This window comes from Ranitomeya imitator, chromosome 1 (assembly GCF_032444005.1).
Source record: "Ranitomeya imitator isolate aRanImi1 chromosome 1, aRanImi1.pri, whole genome shotgun sequence".
In the NCBI taxonomy this organism is placed as follows: domain Eukaryota; kingdom Metazoa; phylum Chordata; class Amphibia; order Anura; family Dendrobatidae; genus Ranitomeya; species Ranitomeya imitator.
In genome coordinates this window covers 673067094-673085839 of record NC_091282.1, presented here as the reverse complement: position 1 = coordinate 673085839, position 18746 = coordinate 673067094, and positions in this window count along the sequence as shown.

The window sequence follows — 18746 nt, the reverse complement described above, 5'->3', positions numbered from 1 at the left end:
ATGTGCACATAGCCTAAAAAGATTGTTAAGAGAACATCTTATGACATCTTCCGTGAGTATCTGGATAAATTCCTGATTGTTTACTTGGATGACATTTTGATCTTCTCAGATGATTGGGACTCTCATGTGAAGCAGGTCAGAATGGTTTTCCAGGTCCTGCGTGCTAATTCTTTGTTTGTAAAGGGATCAAAGTGTCTCTTCGGTGTGCAGAAAGTTTCATTTTTGGGGTTCATCTTTTCCCCTTCTACTATCGAGATGGATCCGGTTAAGGTCCAAGCCATCCAGGATTGGACTCAGCCGACATCTCTGAAAAGTCTGCAAAAATTCCTGGGCTTTGCTAATTTTTATCGTCGCTTCATCTGTAATTTTTCTAGCATTGCCAAACCATTGACCGATTTGACCAAGAAGGGTGCTGATTTGGTTAATTGGTCTTCTGCTGCTGTGGAAGCTTTTCAGGAGTTGAAGCATCGTTTTTGTTCTGCCCCTGTGTTGTGTCAACCAGATGTTTCTCTTCCGTTCCAGGTCGAGGTTGATGCTTCTGAGATTGGAGCAGGGGCGGTTTTGTCACAGAGAGGTTCTGGTTGCTCAGTGTTGAAACCATGTGCTTTCTTTTCCAGGAAGTTTTCGGCTGCTGAGCGTAATTATGATGTGGGCAACCGAGAGTTGCTGGCCATGAAGTGGGCAATCGAGGAATGGCGTCATTGGCTTGAAGGAGCTAGGCATCGCGTGGTGGTATTGACTGATCATAAGAACCTTACTTATCTCGAGTCTGCCAAGCGCTTGAATCCTAGACAGGCCCGTTGGTCGTTATTTTTTGCCCGCTTCGATTTTGTGATTTCGTACCTTCCGGGCTCTAAAAATGTGAAGGCGGATGCTCTGTCTAGGAGTTTTGTGCCCGACTCTCCGGGTTCATCTGAGCCGGCGAGTATCCTCAAGGAAGGAGTCATTGTGTCTGCCATCTCCCCTGATTTGCGGCGAGTGTTGCAAAAATTTCAGGCGAATAAACCAGATCGTTGTCCGGCGGAGAAACTGTTAGTCCCTGATAGGTGGACTAGTAAAGTTATCTCTGAACTTCATTGTTCGGTGCTGGCTGGTCATCCTGGAATCTTTGGTACCAGAGAGTTAGTGGCTAGATCCTTCTGGTGGCCATCTCTGTCACGGGATGTACGTACTTTTGTGCAGTCCTGTGGGATTTGTGCTAGGGCTAAGCCCTGCTGTTCACGTGCCAGTGGGTTGCTTTTGCCCTTGCCGGTCCCAAAGAGGCCTTGGACACATATTTCGATGGATTTCATTTCTGACCTTCCCGTTTCTCAAAAGATGTCAGTCATTTGGGTGGTCTGTGATCGCTTTTCTAAAATGGTCCATCTGGTGCCCTTGGTTAAATTGCCTTCCTCCTCTGATTTGGTGCCTTTGTTCTTCCAGCATGTGGTTCGTTTGCATGGCATTCCTGAGAATATTGTTTCTGACAGAGGTTCCCAGTTTGTTTCAAGGTTTTGGCGAGCCTTTTGTGGTAGGATGGGCATTGACCTATCTTTTTCCTCGGCTTTCCATCCTCAGACTAATGGCCAGACCGAACGAACCAATCAGACCTTGGAAACATATCTGAGATGTTTTGTTTCTGCAGACCAGGATGATTGGGTGTCCTTTTTGCCGTTGGCTGAGTTCGCCCTTAATAATCGGGCCAGCTCGGCTACCTTGGTCTCTCCATTTTTCTGCAATTCTGGGTTCCATCCTCGTTTCTCTTCAGGACAGGTTGAGTCTTCGGACTGTCCTGGTGTGGATTCTGTGGTGGACAGGTTGCAGCAGATCTGGACTCAGGTAGTGGACAATTTGACCTTGTCCCAGGAGAAGGCTCAACTTTTCGCTAATCACAGACGCCGTGTGGGTCCCCGACTTCGTGTTGGGGATCTGGTTTGGTTATCTTCTCGTCATATTCCTATGAAGGTTTCCTCTCCTAAATTTAAACCTCGTTTTATTGGTCCGTATAGGATTTCTGAGATTCTCAATCCTGTGTCTTTTCGTCTGACCCTCCCAGACTCCTTTTCCATACATAATGTATTCCATAGGTCGTTGTTGCGGAGATGCGTGGCACCTATGGTTTCATCTGTTGAGCCTCCTGCCCCGGTTGTGGTGGAGGGGGAATTGGAGTATATTGTGGAGAAAATTTTGGATTCTCGTGTTTCTAGACGGAAACTCCAGTATCTGGTTAAATGGAAGGGTTATGCTCAGGAAGATAATTCCTGGGTTTTTGCCTCTGATGTCCATGCTCCAGATCTTGTTCGTGCCTTTCATGTGGCTCATCCTGGTCGGCCTGGGGGCTCTGGTGAGGGTTCGGTGACCCCTCCTCAAGGGGGGGTACTGTTATGAATTCTGTGGCTGAATTCACTCCTGTGGTCACAAGTGGTACTGCAGCTTCTGAGCTTCCTCCCTCAGGTGTTCTGGTGAGTTCGTTGGCTGCTTTGTTATTTAACTCCGCCTGATTCTGTCTTCCTTGCTCCTTGTCAATGTTCCAGTGTTGGATCTGAGCTTCTGGATCTTTCCTGTGGCCTGCTGCTCTGCTTAGATAAGTGCTTCTTTGCTTTTGTTGCTACTTTTTCTGTCCAGCTTGTCTATTTGTTTTGCTGGAAGCTCTGAGACGCAAAGGGTGTACCGCCGTGCCGTTAGTTCGGCACGGTGGGTCTTTTTGCCCCCTTTGCGTGGTTTTTTGCTTTAGGGTTTTTTGTAGGCTGCAAAGTTCTCTTTGCTATCCTCGCTCTATCTAGAATATCGGGCCTCACTTTGCTGAATCTATTTCATCCCTACGTTTGTCTTTTCATCTTGCTAACAGTCATTATATGTGGGGGGCTGCCTTTTCCTTTGGGGTATTTCTCTGAGGCAAGTCAGGCTTGTTTTTCTATCTTCAGGCTAGTCAGCTCCTCAGGCTGTGCCGAGTTGCATAGGTAGTGTCAGGCGCAATCCACAGCTGCCTTTAGTTGTGTTAGGATAGGTTCAGGTATTGTGGTCTACAGAGATTCCATGTCTCAGAGCTCGTTCTATTGTTTTTGGGTTATTGTCAGATCACTGTATGTGCTCTGATTGCTGGCACACTGTGTCACTGGATTGCCTACATAACAAATTTGTTCGTCTCACATCATTTCTAGAAAGACATACAACTATTAGATGTGTTCAAAACAATTCAATACAAATTCAATTTTATTAGAATTTTCTGTAATTCACACATAACACAAAATTTTAAGAATTTGCATTTTGCGTCATGAAAAAAAAGCGCCCACCACCTTTCTAGATATTGCACAAGATTCATCAGTCATAGAAAGATGAAATTACCTTAGATGCTTCTGTGCAAGCTTTCCCATAGTGCTTTGCAAGTACAGCTGCTACTCACAAAATTAGAATATCATCAAAAAGTTAATTTATTTCAGTTCTTCAATATAAAAAGTGAATCTCATATATAATATAGAGTCATTACAGAGTGATCTATTTCACGTGTTTATTTCTGTTAATGTTGATGATTATCGCTTACAGCCAATGAAAACCCAAAAGTCATTATCTCAGTAAATTAGAATAATTAACAAAAAACACCTGCAAAAGCTTCCTAAGCGTTTATAAAGGTCCCTTAGTCTGTTTCAGTAGGCTCCACAATCATGGGGAAGACTGCTGACTTGACAGATGTCTAGAAAGCAGTCATTGACACTCTCCACAAGGAGGGTAAGCCACAAAAGGTCATTGCTAAAGAAGCTGGCTGTTCACAGAGTGCTGTATTCAAGCATATTAATGGAAAGTTGAGTGGAAGGAAAAAGTGTGGTAGGAAAAGGTGCACAAGCAACCGGGAAAACCGCAGCCTTTAGGGTATGTGCAAATTTGGCTGCGGATCCACAGCAGATTGGCCGCTGTGGATTCGCAGCAGTTTTCCATCAGTTTTACCATGTAAAACTATGGAAAAGCAAATCCACTGTGCCCATGGTGCGGAAAATACCGCACAGAAACACTGTGTTGTATTTTCTACAGCATGTCAATTCTTTGTGCAGGTTCCACAGCGTTTTACACCTACTCCTCAATAGGAATCTGCAGGTGTAAAACCACAGGTGACATCCGCACAAAAAACAGACAAAATCTGAGGTAAATCCACAGGTAAAAGGCAGTGCATTTTACCTGCGGATTTTTCAAAAACAGTGCGGAAAAGTCCGCACATGAACATGTGCACATAGCCTAAAAAGATTGTTAAGAGAACATCATTCAAAAATTTGGGGGAGATTAACAAGGAGTAGACTGCTGCTCGAGTCATTGCGCCAAGAGCCACCACACACAGACCAGTCCAGGACATGGGCTACAAGTGTCGCATTCCTTGTGTCAAGCCACCAATATACAACGCCAGAAGCATCTTACCTGGGCCAAGGAGAAAAAGAACTGGACTGTTGCTCAGTGGTCCAAGGTGTTGATTTCAGATGAAAGTAAATTTTGCATTTCATTTGGAAATCAAGGTCCCAGAGTCTGGAGGAAGAGTGGAGAGGCCACAATCCAAGCTGCTTGAGGTCTAGTGTGAAGTGTCCACAATCAATGAAGGTTTGGGGAGCCATATCATCTGCTGGTGTAGGTCCACTGTGTTTTATCAAGACCAAAGTCAGTGCAGCAGGAAATGTTTGAGCACTCCATGTTTCCCTCTGCCAACAAGCTTTTTGAAATGGAAATTTAATTCTCCAGCAGGACTTGGCACCTGTCCACACTGCCAAAAGAACCAATACCTGGTTTAATAACAACAGTATCACTGTGCTTGAATGACCAGTAAACTCGCCTGACTTTAACCCCATAGAGAATCTATGAGGTAATGTCAAGGGGAAGATGAGAGACACCAGACCCAACAATGCAGACAAGCTGAAGGCTGCTATCAAAGCAACCTGGGCTTCCATAACTCCTCAGCAATGCCAGAGGGTGATCGCCTCCATGCCACGCTGCATTGATGCAGTAATTGAAGCAAAAGGAGCCCCGACCAAGCATTGAGTGCATTTAATGATCATACATTTCAGTAGGCCAACATTTCGGATTTTAAAATTATTTTTCAAGCTGGTGTTATAAAGTATTCTAATTTACTGAGATAATGACTTTTGGGTTTTCATTGGCTGCAAGCCATAATCATCAAAATTTACAGAAATAAACACTTGAAATAGATGACTCTGTTTGTAATGACTCTATACCGGTGGCTCAGCGGATAGCACTGCAGCCTTGCAGCTCTGGAGTCCTGGGTTCTAATCCCACCTTGGACACCATCTGCAAGGAGTTTGTATGTTCTCCCCGTGTTTGCGTGGGTTTCCTCCGGGCACTCCGGTTTCCTCCCACATTCCAAAGACATACTGATAGGGAATTTAGATTGTGAGCCCCACTGGGGACAGTGATGATAATGTGTGCAAAACTGTAAAGCGCTGCGGAATATGTTAGCGCTATATAAAAATAAAGATTATTATTATATAATATATGACTTTCACTTTTTGTATTGAAGAACTGAAATAATTCAACTTTTTAATGATATTCTAATTTTGTGAGAAGCACCTGTATCATTTTACATGGTACAGCACAGCCAATCAGGAGCGACTATCATAGCTTGTAAATATAACTGATTCCGCACTAAAGGGATGCAGAGAAGATTAGAAAATAGGCTACTTTGTTGATACAAGCACAATCCCCATCAGACCCATGTACTGGGCACTATAGTCCAGGAATATGGTGAGGCTGTGGGGAATAAATAGGTGTGCGTACTATATAGCCTTGCAGGACACAAATTGTAAAATACCCTGTGCCGTCAAAGAAGTAAGGGTGGGCACAAAACTGCAATCTCAATAGGTGCCACAACGGGCCGAGACTCACCAAAATAGGAAGACAGTGTGGATAAACAGAATGAGGTCCGATGTCATGATTCCAATGGCAGGGAATCACAAAAGGACAAGCACCAACGAGCTCTAGGGTGATGGAACCTGAGCTGACCGCGACCCTAAACCTGAACACACAAATAACAATAGCCGGGGAACGTGCCTACGTTGATCCTAGACGTCTCGCACCAGCCGAAGATCTAACTTCCCCTATTAGAAGAAACACAGACCTCTCTTGCCTCCAGAAAAATACCCCACAGAAATAGCAGCCCCCCACATATAATGACGGTGAAATGAGAGGAAGGCACATACACAGTATGAAAACAGATTCAGCAAAATGAGGCCCGCTAAAACTAGATAGCAGAGGATACAAAAGTAAACTGCGCGGTCAGCAAAAAACCCTTCAAAAAACTATCCTGCAATTACTTGAACTCATGTTCCAACTCATGGAACATGAGGAGCAATTACAGCCCACTAGAGCAACCAGCAGCAAAGAAAAAATTATATGCAAGCTGGACAAGACAAAAAAAAAGCAAAACGTGGAACAAGAAAATCAAAAACTTAGCTTGTCCTGAAGATTACTGAAGCCAGAAGCTGAGGTAACAAAACACTCTGATAACCTTGATAGCCGGCGGGGAAATGACAAGAAAGCCCGGTTAAATAGGAAACTCCCAAATCCTAATAGAACAGGTGGACACCAGAGACAGCAGAACACAAATCACCCAGTACCATCAGTAACCACCAGAGGGAGCCCAAAAACAGAACTCACAACAGTACCCCCCCTTGAGGAGGGGTCACCGAACCCTCACGAGAACCACCAGGGCGACCAGGATGAGCCCTATGAAAAGCGCGGACCAAATCATCAGCATGAGCATCAGAGGCAACCACCCAAGAATTATCCTCCTGACCATAACCCTTCCACTTGACCAAATATTGGAGTTTCCGTCTGGAAACACGAGAATCCAAGATCTTCTCTACAACATACTCCAATTCTCCCTCCACCAGCACCGGAGCAGGAGGCTCAAGCGAAGGAACAACAGGTACCTCATACCTCCGCAACAACGACCGATGGAACACATTATGAATAGCAAACGATGCCGGGAGATCCAAACGAAACGACACAGGGTTAAGAATTTCCAAGATCCTATAAGGACCGATGAACCGAGGCTTGAACTTAGGAGAAGAGACCTTCATAGGAACAAAACGAGAAGACAACCACACCAAGTCTCCAACACGAAGTCGAGGACCCACGCGGCGACGGCGATTAGCAAACTGCTGAGCCTTCTCCTGGGACAACTTCAAATTGTCCACCACATGACTCCAAATCTGATGCAACCCATCCACCACCATGTCCACTCCAGGACAATCAGAAGGCTCCACCTGACCAGAGGAAAAACGAGGATGAAACCCCGAATTACAAAAGAAAGGAGAAACCAAGGTAGCAGAACTAGCCCGATTATTAAGGGCAAACTCGGCCAGCGGCAAAAAGGTAACCCAGTCATCCTAATCAGCAGAAACAAAACACCTCAAATAAGTTTCCAAGGTCTAATTAGTTTGCTCCGTCTGGCCATTCATCTGAGGATGGAATGCAGACGAAAAGGACAAATCAATGCCCATCTTAGCACAGAACGTCCGCCAAAATCTAGACACAAACTGGGATCCCCTGTCAGAAACGATGTTCTCCGGAATCCCATGCAAACGAACCACGTTCTGGAAAAACAGAGGGACCAACTCAGAGGAGGAAGGCAACTTAGGCAAGGGTACAAGATGAACCATTTTAGAAAAGCGGTCACACACAACCCAGATGACAGACATTTTTTGAGAGACAGGGAGATCCGAAATAAAGTCCATGGAAATGTGCGTCCAAGGCCTCTTCGGGATAGGCAAAGGTGACAACAATCCACTGGCTCGAGAACAGCAAGGCTTAGCCCGAGCACAAACCTCACAAGACTGCACAAAAGAACGCACATCCCTCGACAAGGAAGGCCACCAAAAAGACCTGGCCACCAAGTCTCTAGTACCAAATATTCCAGGATGACCTGCCAACGCAGAAGAATGGACCTCGGAGATGACTCTACTGGTCCAACTATCCAGAACAAACAGTCTCTCAGGCGGACAACGATCAGGTTTACCCGCCTGAAACTCCTGCAAAGCACGTCGCAAGTCTGGGAAGACGGCCGACAAAATCACCCCATCCCTAAGGATGCCAGTGGGCTCAGAATTTCCAGGGGAGTCAGGCACAAAACTCCTAGAAAGAGCATCCGCCTTCACATTCTTTGAACCTGGCAGGTATGAAACCACAAAATTGAAACGAGAGAAAAACAGTGACCAACGAGCCTGTCTAGGATTCAGACGCCTGGCAGACTCAAGGTAAATCAGATTTTTGTGATCAGTCAAGACCACCACACGATGTCTAGCACCCTCCAGCCAATGACGCCACTCCTCAAATGCCCACTTCATGGCCAAAAGTTCCCGATTACCCACATCATAATTCCGCTCAGCGGGCGAAAATTTTCTAGAAAAGAACGCACATGGCTTCATCACCGAGCAATCGGAGCTTCTCTGTGACAAAACCGCCACCGCTCCAATCTCGGAAGCATCAACCTCAACTTGGAAAGGAAGCGAAACATCAGGCTGACGCAACACAGGAGCAGAAGAAAACCGGCGTTTAAGTTCCTGAAAGGCCTCCACAGCCGCAGGAGACCAATCAGCAACATCAGCACCCTTCTTAGTCAAATCCGTCAAAGGCTTAACAACACTAGAAAAATTAGTTATAAAACGACGATAGAAATTAGCAAAGCCCAAGAACTTCTGCAGACTCTTAAGAGATGCAGGCTGCGTCCAGTCACAAATAGCCCGAACCTTGACGGGATCCATCTCAATAGTAGAAGGGGAAAAAATGTACCCCAAGAAAGAAATCTTCTGGACTCCAAAGAGACACTTTGAGCCCTTTACAAACAAGGAATTAGCCCGCAGGACCTGAAACACCTTCCTGACCTGCTGAACATGAGACTCCCAGTCATCAGAAAAAACCAAAATATCATCCAAATACACAATCATAAATTTATCCAGATATTCACGGAAAATATCGTGCATAAAGGACTGGAAGACTGAAGGAGCATTAGAAAGTCCGAAAGGCATTACCAAATACTTAAAATGGCCCTCAGGCGTATTAAATGCGGTTTTCCACTCATCACCTTGCTTTATTCGTACAAGATTATACGCACCCCGAAGATCAATCTTAGTGAACCATTTAGCCCCCTTAATGCGAGCAAACAAATCAGTCAACAAAGGCAAAGGATACTGATATTTTACGGTAATCTTATTCAAAAGACGATAATCTATACAAGGCCTCAAGAACCCATCTTTTTTGGCCACGAAAAAAAAACCTGCTCCCAAAGGGGACGAAGATGGACGGATATGTCCCTTTTCCAAGGACTCCTTAACCTTAACATAATCCCGCATAGCAGTATGCTCTGGCACTGACAGATTGAACAAACGACCTTTAGGAAATTTACTACCAGGAATTAAATCTATAGCACAATCGCAATCCCTGTGAGGAGGAAGCGAACTGAGCTTAGGCTCCTCAAAAACATCCCGATAATCAGACAAAAATACAGGAACCTCAGAAGGAGTAGATGAAGCGATAGAAATCGGAGGTGCATCATCATGAACCCCCTGACATCCCCAGCTTAACACAGACATTGTTTTCCAGTCAAGGACTGGATTATGAGTTTGTAACCATGGCAGACCAAGTACTAGAACATCATGTAAATTATACAATACCAGGAAGCGAATCACCTCCTGATGAACGCGAGTCATACGCATGGTCACTTGTGTCCAGTAGGGTTGAGCGAAACGGGTCGAACATTTTCAAAAGTCGCCGACTTTTGGCGAAGTCGAGTTTTATGAAACCCGATCCGACCCCTGTGCGTGGTCGGCCATGCGGTACGCGACTTTCGCGCCAAAGTCGCGTTTCAATGACGCGAAAAGCGCCATTTCTCAGCCAATGAAGGTAAACGCAGAGTGTGGGCAGCGTGATGACATAGGTCCTGGTCCCCACCATCTTAGAGAAGGGCATTGCAGTGATTGGCTTGCTGTCTGCGGCGTCACAGGGGCTATAAAGGGGAGTTCCCGTCGACCGCCATGTTACTGCTGCTGATCTGAGCTTAGGGAGAGGTTGCTGCCGCTTCGTCAGAAGCAGGGATAGCGTTAGGCAGGGTCCATTAACCAAAAAACCGCTTGTGCTGTAGCGATTTCCACTGCCCAACACCACCTTCGGTGTGCAGGGACAGTGGAAGCTCCATTTTTTTTTTTTTTCCTCAGCGCTGTAGCTCATTGGGCTGCCCTAGAAGGCTCCCTGATAGCTGCATTGCTGTGTGTACGCCGCTGTGCAAACCAACTGCTTTTTTCAAAGCACAAATCCTCTTGTTCCTTCCTTTCTGCACAGCTATCTTGTTTGTTTGTCCACACTTTTTATTTAATTTGTGCATCAGTCCACTCCTTATTGCTGCCTGCCATACCTGGCTGAGATTACTGCAGGGAGATAGTAATTGAAGGACAGTTCCTTTTTTTTTTTTTTTTTTTTTTGTGGGAGATTAAGATTGACATTTCTGCTAGAGTGCCATCTCTGTCTGTGTCATCTCTCACTCAGTGGGCCATAGAAAGCCTATTTATTTTTTTGCTTGATTTGGGTTCCAAAATCTACCAGAAAAAATCACAACATCAATCAGTGGGAGAAAAATATTGGCCTCAGGGCTTGTGTGCCACTCCTTACTCCTGTGTGTGCCATCTCTCACTCAGTGGGCCATAGAAAGCCTATTAATTTTTTTGCTTGATTTGGGTTCTAAATTCTACCTGAAAAAATCAATAAATCAATCAGTGGGAGATAAATATTGGCCTCTGGGCTTGTGTGCCAGTCCTAAGCGTGCCATCTCTCTCTCTCAGATAGTGGGCCATAGAAAGCCTATTTTTTTATTATTTTATTGGGTTTATAAATTTTCTCTGGAAAAAAAAAAAAGTGGGAGATTAATATTGGCCTCTGGGCTTGTGTGCCAGTCCTGAGCGTGCCATCTCTCTCACAAATAGTGGGCCATAGAAAGCCTATTTATTTTTTTGGTTGATTTGGGTTCATAATTCTACCTGAAAAAATCAATCAATCAATCAGTGGGAGATTAGTATTGGCCTTTGGGCTTGTGTGCCAGTCCTAAGCGTGCCATCTCTCTCTCTCAGATAGTGGGCCATAGAAAGCCTATTTAATTTTTGGGTTGATTTGGGTTCCTAATTCTACCTGAAAAAATCAATCAATCAATCAGTGGGAGAAAAATATTGGCCTCAGGGCTTGTGTGCCATTCCTTACTCCTGTGTGTGCCATCTCTCACTCAGTGGGCCATAGAAAGCCTATTAATTTTTTTGCTTGATTTGGGTTCTAAATTCTACCTGAAAAAATCATTAAATCAATCAGTGGGAGATTAATATTGGGCTTTGGGCTTGTGTGCCAGTCCTAAGCGTGCCATCTCTCTCTCTCAGATAGTGGGCCATAGTAAGCCTATTTATTATTATTTTTTTTATTGGGTTTATAAATTTTCCCTGGAAAAAAAAAAAATGGGAGATTAATATTGGCCTCTGGGCTTGTGTGCCAGTCCTGAGCGTGCCATCTCTCTCACAAATAGTGGGCCATAGAAAGCCTATTAATTTTTTTGCTTGATTTGGGTTCCAAAATCTACCTGAAAAAAATCACTAAATCAATCAGTGGGAGATTAATATTGGCCTCTGGGCTTGTGTGCCACTCCTGACTCCTGTGTGCGTCATCTGTCACTCAGTGGGCCCTAGAAAGCCTATTTTTTGTTTTATTTGTTTTCTAAATTCTCCCTGAAACAATCATTTTCTTTTCTTTGGTTTCTAAATTATTCCTGAAAAAAATCATTTTTTTTGTATTTTTTTTTCTCTCAAGTCTCCCTGAAAAAAAAAAAAAAATCTGTGGGAGATTCATATTGCCCCTTCTGCTTGTGTGCCAGTCTTGACTCCTGGGTGTGCCATCTCTCTCTCTCCCCAATTGTGGGCCATAGAAAGCCTATTAATTTTTTTGCTTGATTTGGGTTCCAAAATCTACCAAAAAAAATCACTAAATCAATCAGTGGGAGATTAATATTGGCCTCTGGGCTTGTGTGCCACTCCTGACTCCTGTGTGCGTCATCTGTCACTCAGTGGGCCCTAGAAAGCCTATTTTTTGTTTTATTTGTTTTCTAAATTCTCCCTGAAACAATCATTTTATTTTCTTTGGTTTCTAAATTATTCCTGAAAAAAATCATTTTTTTTGTATTTTTTTTTCTCTCAAGTCTCCCTGAAAAAAAAAAAAAAAAAAAAAATCTGTGGGAGATTCATATTGCCCCTTCTGCTTGTGTGCCAGTCTTGACTCCTGGGTGTGCCATCTCTCTCTCTCTCCCCAATTGTGGGCCATAGAAAGCCTATTAATTTTTTTGCTTGATTTGGGTTCCAAAATCTACCAAAAAAAATCACTAAATCAATCAGTGGGAGATTAATATTGGCCTCTGGGCTTGTGTGCCACTCCTGACTCCTGTGTGCGTCATCTGTCACTCAGTGGGCCCTAGAAAGCCTATTTTTTGTTTTATTTGTTTTCTAAATTCTCCCTGAAACAATCATTTTATTTTCTTTGGTTTCTAAATTATTCCTGAAAAAAATCATTTTTTTTGTATTTTTTTTTCTCTCAAGTCTCCCTGAAAAAAAAAAAAAAATCTGTGGGCGATTCATATTGCCCCTTCTGCTTGTGTGCCAGTCTTGACTCCTGGGTGTGCCATCTCTCTCTCTCTCCCCAATTGTGGGCCATAGAAAGCCTATTAATTTTTTGCTTGATTTGGGTTCCAAAATCTACCAAAAAAAATCACTAAATCAATCAGTGGGAGATTAATATTGGCCTCTGGGCTTGTGTGCCACTCCTGACTCCTGTGTGCGTCATCTGTCACTCAGTGGGCCCTAGAAAGCCTATTTTTTGTTTTATTTGTTTTCTAAATTCTCCCTGAAACAATCATTTTATTTTCTTTGGTTTCTAAATTATTCCTGAAAAAAATCATTTTTTTTGTATTTTTTTTTCTCTCAAGTCTCCCTGAAAGAAAAAAAAAAAAAAAAAAAATCTGTGGGAGATTCATATTGCCCCTTCTGCTTGTGTGCCAGTCTTGACTCCTGGGTGTGCCATCTCTCTCTCTCTCCCCAATTGTGGGCCATAGAAAGCCTATTAATTTTTTTGCTTGATTTGGGTTCCAAAATCTACCAAAAAAAATAACTAAATCAATCGGTGGGAGATTAATATTGGCCTCTGGGCTTGTGTGCCACTCCTGACTCCTGTGTGCGTCCTCTCTCACTCAGTGGGCCCTACAAAGCCTTTTTTTTTTTTTTTTTCCTAAATTCTCCCTGAAACAATCATTTCATTTTATTTGTTTTATAAATTCTTCTGTAAAAAATAATTTTTTTTTAATTTTTTTTTTCTGAAGTCTCCCTTTTAAAAAAAACAAACACAAATCAGTGGGAGATAAATATTTACATTTGCGCTTCAGTGACAGTCCTGCGTGTGTGCCATCTCATTTGTTGCCAACAACAACAGAGTGTGTAACATTGTGGCTGATTTTCGTTGTGGTCTCACCCACCTGTAAAGGGGTAGCTAAATCATACTGAAGTTATAGCTCACCGTGTAAGTTGTGTGACAGCAACAAATACCGTTCGTTTGGTAACGTTTTTAAAACAATGAGGAAGTCTGGTGGAAGAGGTCGTGGCCGGGGGCGTTCATTGTCAGCTGGTAATGAGGGTAGTGGTAGTGGTGGAGCATCAGCTGGTCGTGGGAAAAAAAATATTGCACCTAAGTCTGGAGCTGTGGAGCCAGGTTCGTCGTCTGGCTACACAAGGCGTCGAACGCTCCCTTTTCTGGGAGTAGGAAAACCGCTTTTAAAGCCGGAGCAGCAAGAGCAAGTTTTGGCTTATCTTGCTGACTCAGCCTCTAGCTCTTTTGCCTCCTCTCGTGAAACTGGTAAATGTCAAAGCAGCGCGTCGTTAGTGGATGTTCACGGTCAGGGACAAGTTGCTTCCTTGTCCTCATCAGCAAAAACAACAACAGAGAAGAATGCAGCAGGCGACACAACGGGTTACTCCATGGAGCTCTTTACACATACCGTCCCTGGCTTAGAAAGTGAAGCAGTTAACAGTCCATGCCCATTACAAGTTGAATCTGACATGGAGTGCACTGATGCACAGCCACAGCCAGACTACTATCCTGGTCCTTTGACTCAGACCACAACATTGCCATCGCAGGGTGCTGATCAAGAATCAGACCCTGATGAGACTATGTTGCCCCATCACGAACGCTATACCACCGACCGACACGGTGACACAGACGAAGTTGCACACGAGCTACAAGAAGAGGTAATAGATGACCCAGTTCTTGACCCCGATTGGCAGCCATTGGGGGAACAGGGTGCAGGCGGCAGCAGTTCTGAAGCGGAGGAGGAGGGGCCGCAGCAGGCATCAACATCGCAACAGGTTCCATCTGCCGGGCCCGTATCTTGCCCAAAACGCGTGGCAAAGCTAAAACCTGTTGGAGGACAGCGTGGCCATCCGGTTAAAGCTCAGTCTGCAATGCCTGAAAAGGTATCCGATGCTAGAAAGAGTGCAGTCTGGCATTTTTTTAAACAACATCCAATTGATCAGCGCAAAGTCATCTGTCAAAAATGTTCAACTACCTTAAGCAGAGGACAGAATCTGAAAAGTCTCAATACAAGTTGCATGCATAGACATTTAACCACCATGCATTTGCAAGCCTGGACTAACTACCAAACGTCCCTTAAGGTTGTAGCACCCTCGGCCAATGAAGCTAGTCAGCAACGCAACATCCCTTCCGGCAGTGTAGGGCCACCATTTTCCGCACCACCTGCAGTATCTGTGCAGGTTTCTTTGCCAGGCCAAAGCCGTCAGGGTCAGGGAATCACCAGTTTCGTAGTAGGAAACACTGCATCTAGGGCACCGGTGGCAACAATACCATCTCCCACTGTCTCTCAGTCTGCCATGTCCACCGGCACCCCCGCTAGTTCCACGATCTCCAGCTCTCCAGTCCAGCTCACCCTACATGAGACTATGGTTAGAAAAAGGAAGTACTTAGCCTCGCATCCGCGTACACAGGGTTTGAACGCACACATAGCTAGACTAATCTCGTTAGAGATGATGCCCTACCGGTTAGTTGAAAGCGAAGCTTTCAAAGCCCTGATGGACTACGCTGTACCACGCTACGAGCTACCCAGTCGACACTTTTTTTCCAGAAAAGCCATCCCAGCCCTCCACCAGCATGTTAAAGAGCGCATCGTCCATGCACTCAGGCAATCTGTGAGCACAAAGGTGCACCTGACAACAGATGCATGGACCAGTAGGCATGGCCAGGGACGTTACGTGTCCATCACGGCACACTGGGTAAATGTGGTGGATGCAGGGTCCACAGGGGACAGCAAGTTTGGGACAGTTCTGCCTAGCCCACGGTCTAGGAAACAATTGGCTGTAGCCGTTCGCACCCCCTCCTCCTCCTCTTCGTCCTCCTGCAGAAGCGAGAGCTCGTCCACAGACCGCAGTCGCACAACCACTCCATCCGCAGCTGCCACTGTTGCACACCAGGTCTCCCATTATGGGGCAGCTACTGGCAAACGTCAGCAGGCTGTATTGGCTATGAAGTGTTTGGGCGACAACAGACACACCGCGGAAGTTCTGTCCGAGTTCTTGCAGAAAGAAACGCAGTCGTGGCTGGGCACTGTAGATCTTGAGGCAGGCAAGGTAGTGAGTGATAACGGAAGGAATTTCATGGCTGCCATCTCCCTTTCCCAACTGAAACACATTCCTTGCCTGGCTCACACCTTAAACCTGGTGGTGCAGTGCTTCCTGAAAAGTTATCCGGGGTTATCCGACCTGCTCCTCAAAGTGCGTGGACTTTGCTCACATATCCGCCGTTCGCCCGTACACTCCAGCCGTATGCAGACCTATCAGCGTTCTTTGAACCTTCCCCAGCATCGCCTAATCATAGACGTTGCAACAAGGTGGAACTCAACACTGCACATGCTTCAGAGACTGTGTGAACAGAGGCGGGCTGTTATGTTTTTGTGGGAGGATACACATACACGGGCAGGCAGTAGGATGGCAGACATGGAGTTGTCAGGTGTGCAGTGGTCGAAGATTCAAGACATGTGTCAAGTCCTTCAGTGTTTTGAGGAATGCACACGGCTGGTTAGTGCAGACAACGCCATAATAAGCATGAGCATCCCCCTAATGCATCTGCTGATGCAAAGTTTGACGCACATAAAGGATCAGGCGTCTGCAGCTGAGGAAGAGGAAAGCCTTGATGACAGTCAGCCATTGTCTGGCCAGGGCAGTGTACAGGACGAGTTAGCGGGTGAAGAGGAGGAGGAGGACGAGGAGGATGATGGGGATGATTATATTTTTAATGAGGAAGCTTTTCCGGGGCCACTGGAAATTGGTGGCGCGGCAAGGCCGGGTTCTGGTTTTTTGAGGGACACAAGTGACGTGGATTTGCCTGCAACTGCCCCTCAACCAAGCACAACCGCAGATTTGAGAACTGGAACTTTGGCCCACATGGCGGATTATGCCTTACGTATCCTCAAAAGGGACACACGCATAACTAAAATGATGAATGATGACGATTACTGGTTGGCCTGCCTCCTTGATCCTCGCTATAAAGGCAAATTGCAAAATATAATGCCACATGAGAACTTGGAACTAATATTAGCAACCAAACAATCAACTCTTGTTGACCGTTTGCTTCTGGCATTCCCTGCACACAGCGCCCGTGATCGTTCTCACACGAGCTGCAGGGGCCAGCAGACCAGAGGAGTTAGAGGGGCAGAAATCAGAAGTGGCGTTGGCCAGAGGGGTTTTCTGACCAGGTTGTGGAGTGATTTTGCTATGACCGCAGACAGGACAGGTACTGCAGCATCAATTCAAAGTGACAGGAGACAACATTTGTCCAGTATGGTTACAAACTATTTTTCATCCCTTATCGATGTTCTCCCTCAACCGTCATTCCCATTTGATTACTGGGCATCCAAATTAGACACCTGGCCAGAATTGGCAGAATATGCATTGCAGGAGCTTGCTTGCCCGGCAGCTAGTGTCCTATCAGAAAGAGTATTCAGTGCTGCAGGTTCAATACTAACAGAAAAAAGGACTCGTCTGGCTACCCAAAATGTAGATGATCTAACCTTCATTAAAATGAACCACAACTGGATTTCGAAATCTTTTGCCCCACCTTGCCCGGCTGACACCTAGCTTTCCTATGAAAAGGTCTTGCCTGTGGACTATTCTGAATGCCTTTTCCAATCTCGTAATTTTCAGCACCTGATTGTCCAGCATACGACATGTTTACACCTGACTAAATGGCCAAACTCCCCACACGGGGCCGTGGTATCGACACTTGGCGACAGCACCCGTGAGAGCGCAGTTTGTCTGAAGAGGTGGGTGAGCCCGCTTTTGGTCGACGGCACTGCCACTGGGCCCCTCCTAGTACAATAAAGTGTCTCTGGCGGTGGTGGTGCGCACCCAACGTCAGACACACCGTTGTAATATGAGGGGCCCTGGGCCTGTACCGCCGGCCACAAGACAGTTTCTCCCCACCCCAGCTCAAACAGTGCTCTACCACTTGCAAAATTATCTCACAGCTCCACCAATGTTTAGTCTATGCGCTGACATCCTTCAATGCCTGCCACTGACAATACCATTGTATTGACATTTTTGTTATGTTAGGCCTTCGATGCCTGTCTGTGGTCACTCCTTCCACTAGGCCTCCACTGACCACACCACTGCTGCCCGTGTACCCCTGGAACCAATTTAAAATTGCCTACAGCCATGTGTTATTATTTTAGGCCTTCGATGCCTGTCTGCGGTCACTCCTTCCACTAGGCCTCTACTGACCACACCACTGCTGCCAGTGTACCCCTGGAACCAATTTAAAATTGCCTACAGCCAGCCCAATTTTTTTATTTTAGGCCTTCGATGCCTGTCTGCGGTCCATTCTTTCAACTACTACTACACTGACCAGGTCACTGCTGCCCGTGTACCCCTGGAACCAATTTAAAATTGCCTACAGCCATGTGTTATTATTTTAGGCCTTCGATGCCTGTCTGCGGTCACTCCTTCCACTAGGCCTCCACTGACCACACCACTGCTGCCCGTGTACCCCTGGAACCAATTTAAAATTGCCTACAGCCAGCCCAATTTTTTTATTTTAGGCCTTCGATGCCTGTCTGCGGTCCATTCTTTCAACTACTACTACACTGACCAGGGCACTGCTGCCCGTGTACCCCTGGAACCAACATCAGAAAATATAAAAATAAGTATTTTGCTTACAAAAAAGAAAATACTGGAGAGATATCAAATGCAGACATTTTAACATTAAAAACAAACACACAACTAAAATCTGGTACAGTACTAAAAATGGCCACCAGCTACAATTACTTTCTCCTGCAAGTAGTTAACTGAAAGGTTTTTTAAATTGAAAACACAGATATGGCATCCACCGAGTGTTGTCCTGTCGCGTCTTCTTTATATTATTGCCGAGAAGATGCAAAACAATGAAAATAATAAAATCATTAATTACCAAAATAATAGAGAAAGTCAACACCACATTGCAAATAAACATTCATTCCAAATAAAGAAGCAGGGCGCGTCCGAGGGTGAGTATATACCTAATAAGAATATAATCACCCTCGGACGCGCAATGCTTATTTCCAACAGCCTTCCTTCCTAAGAATCAGCCCTTCCGTGGTGTAGAGAGACGTTGTGTTACACTCCAAGGTGTTCCCCAGGTTGCCTTTCCTGAGCTTCGATCTT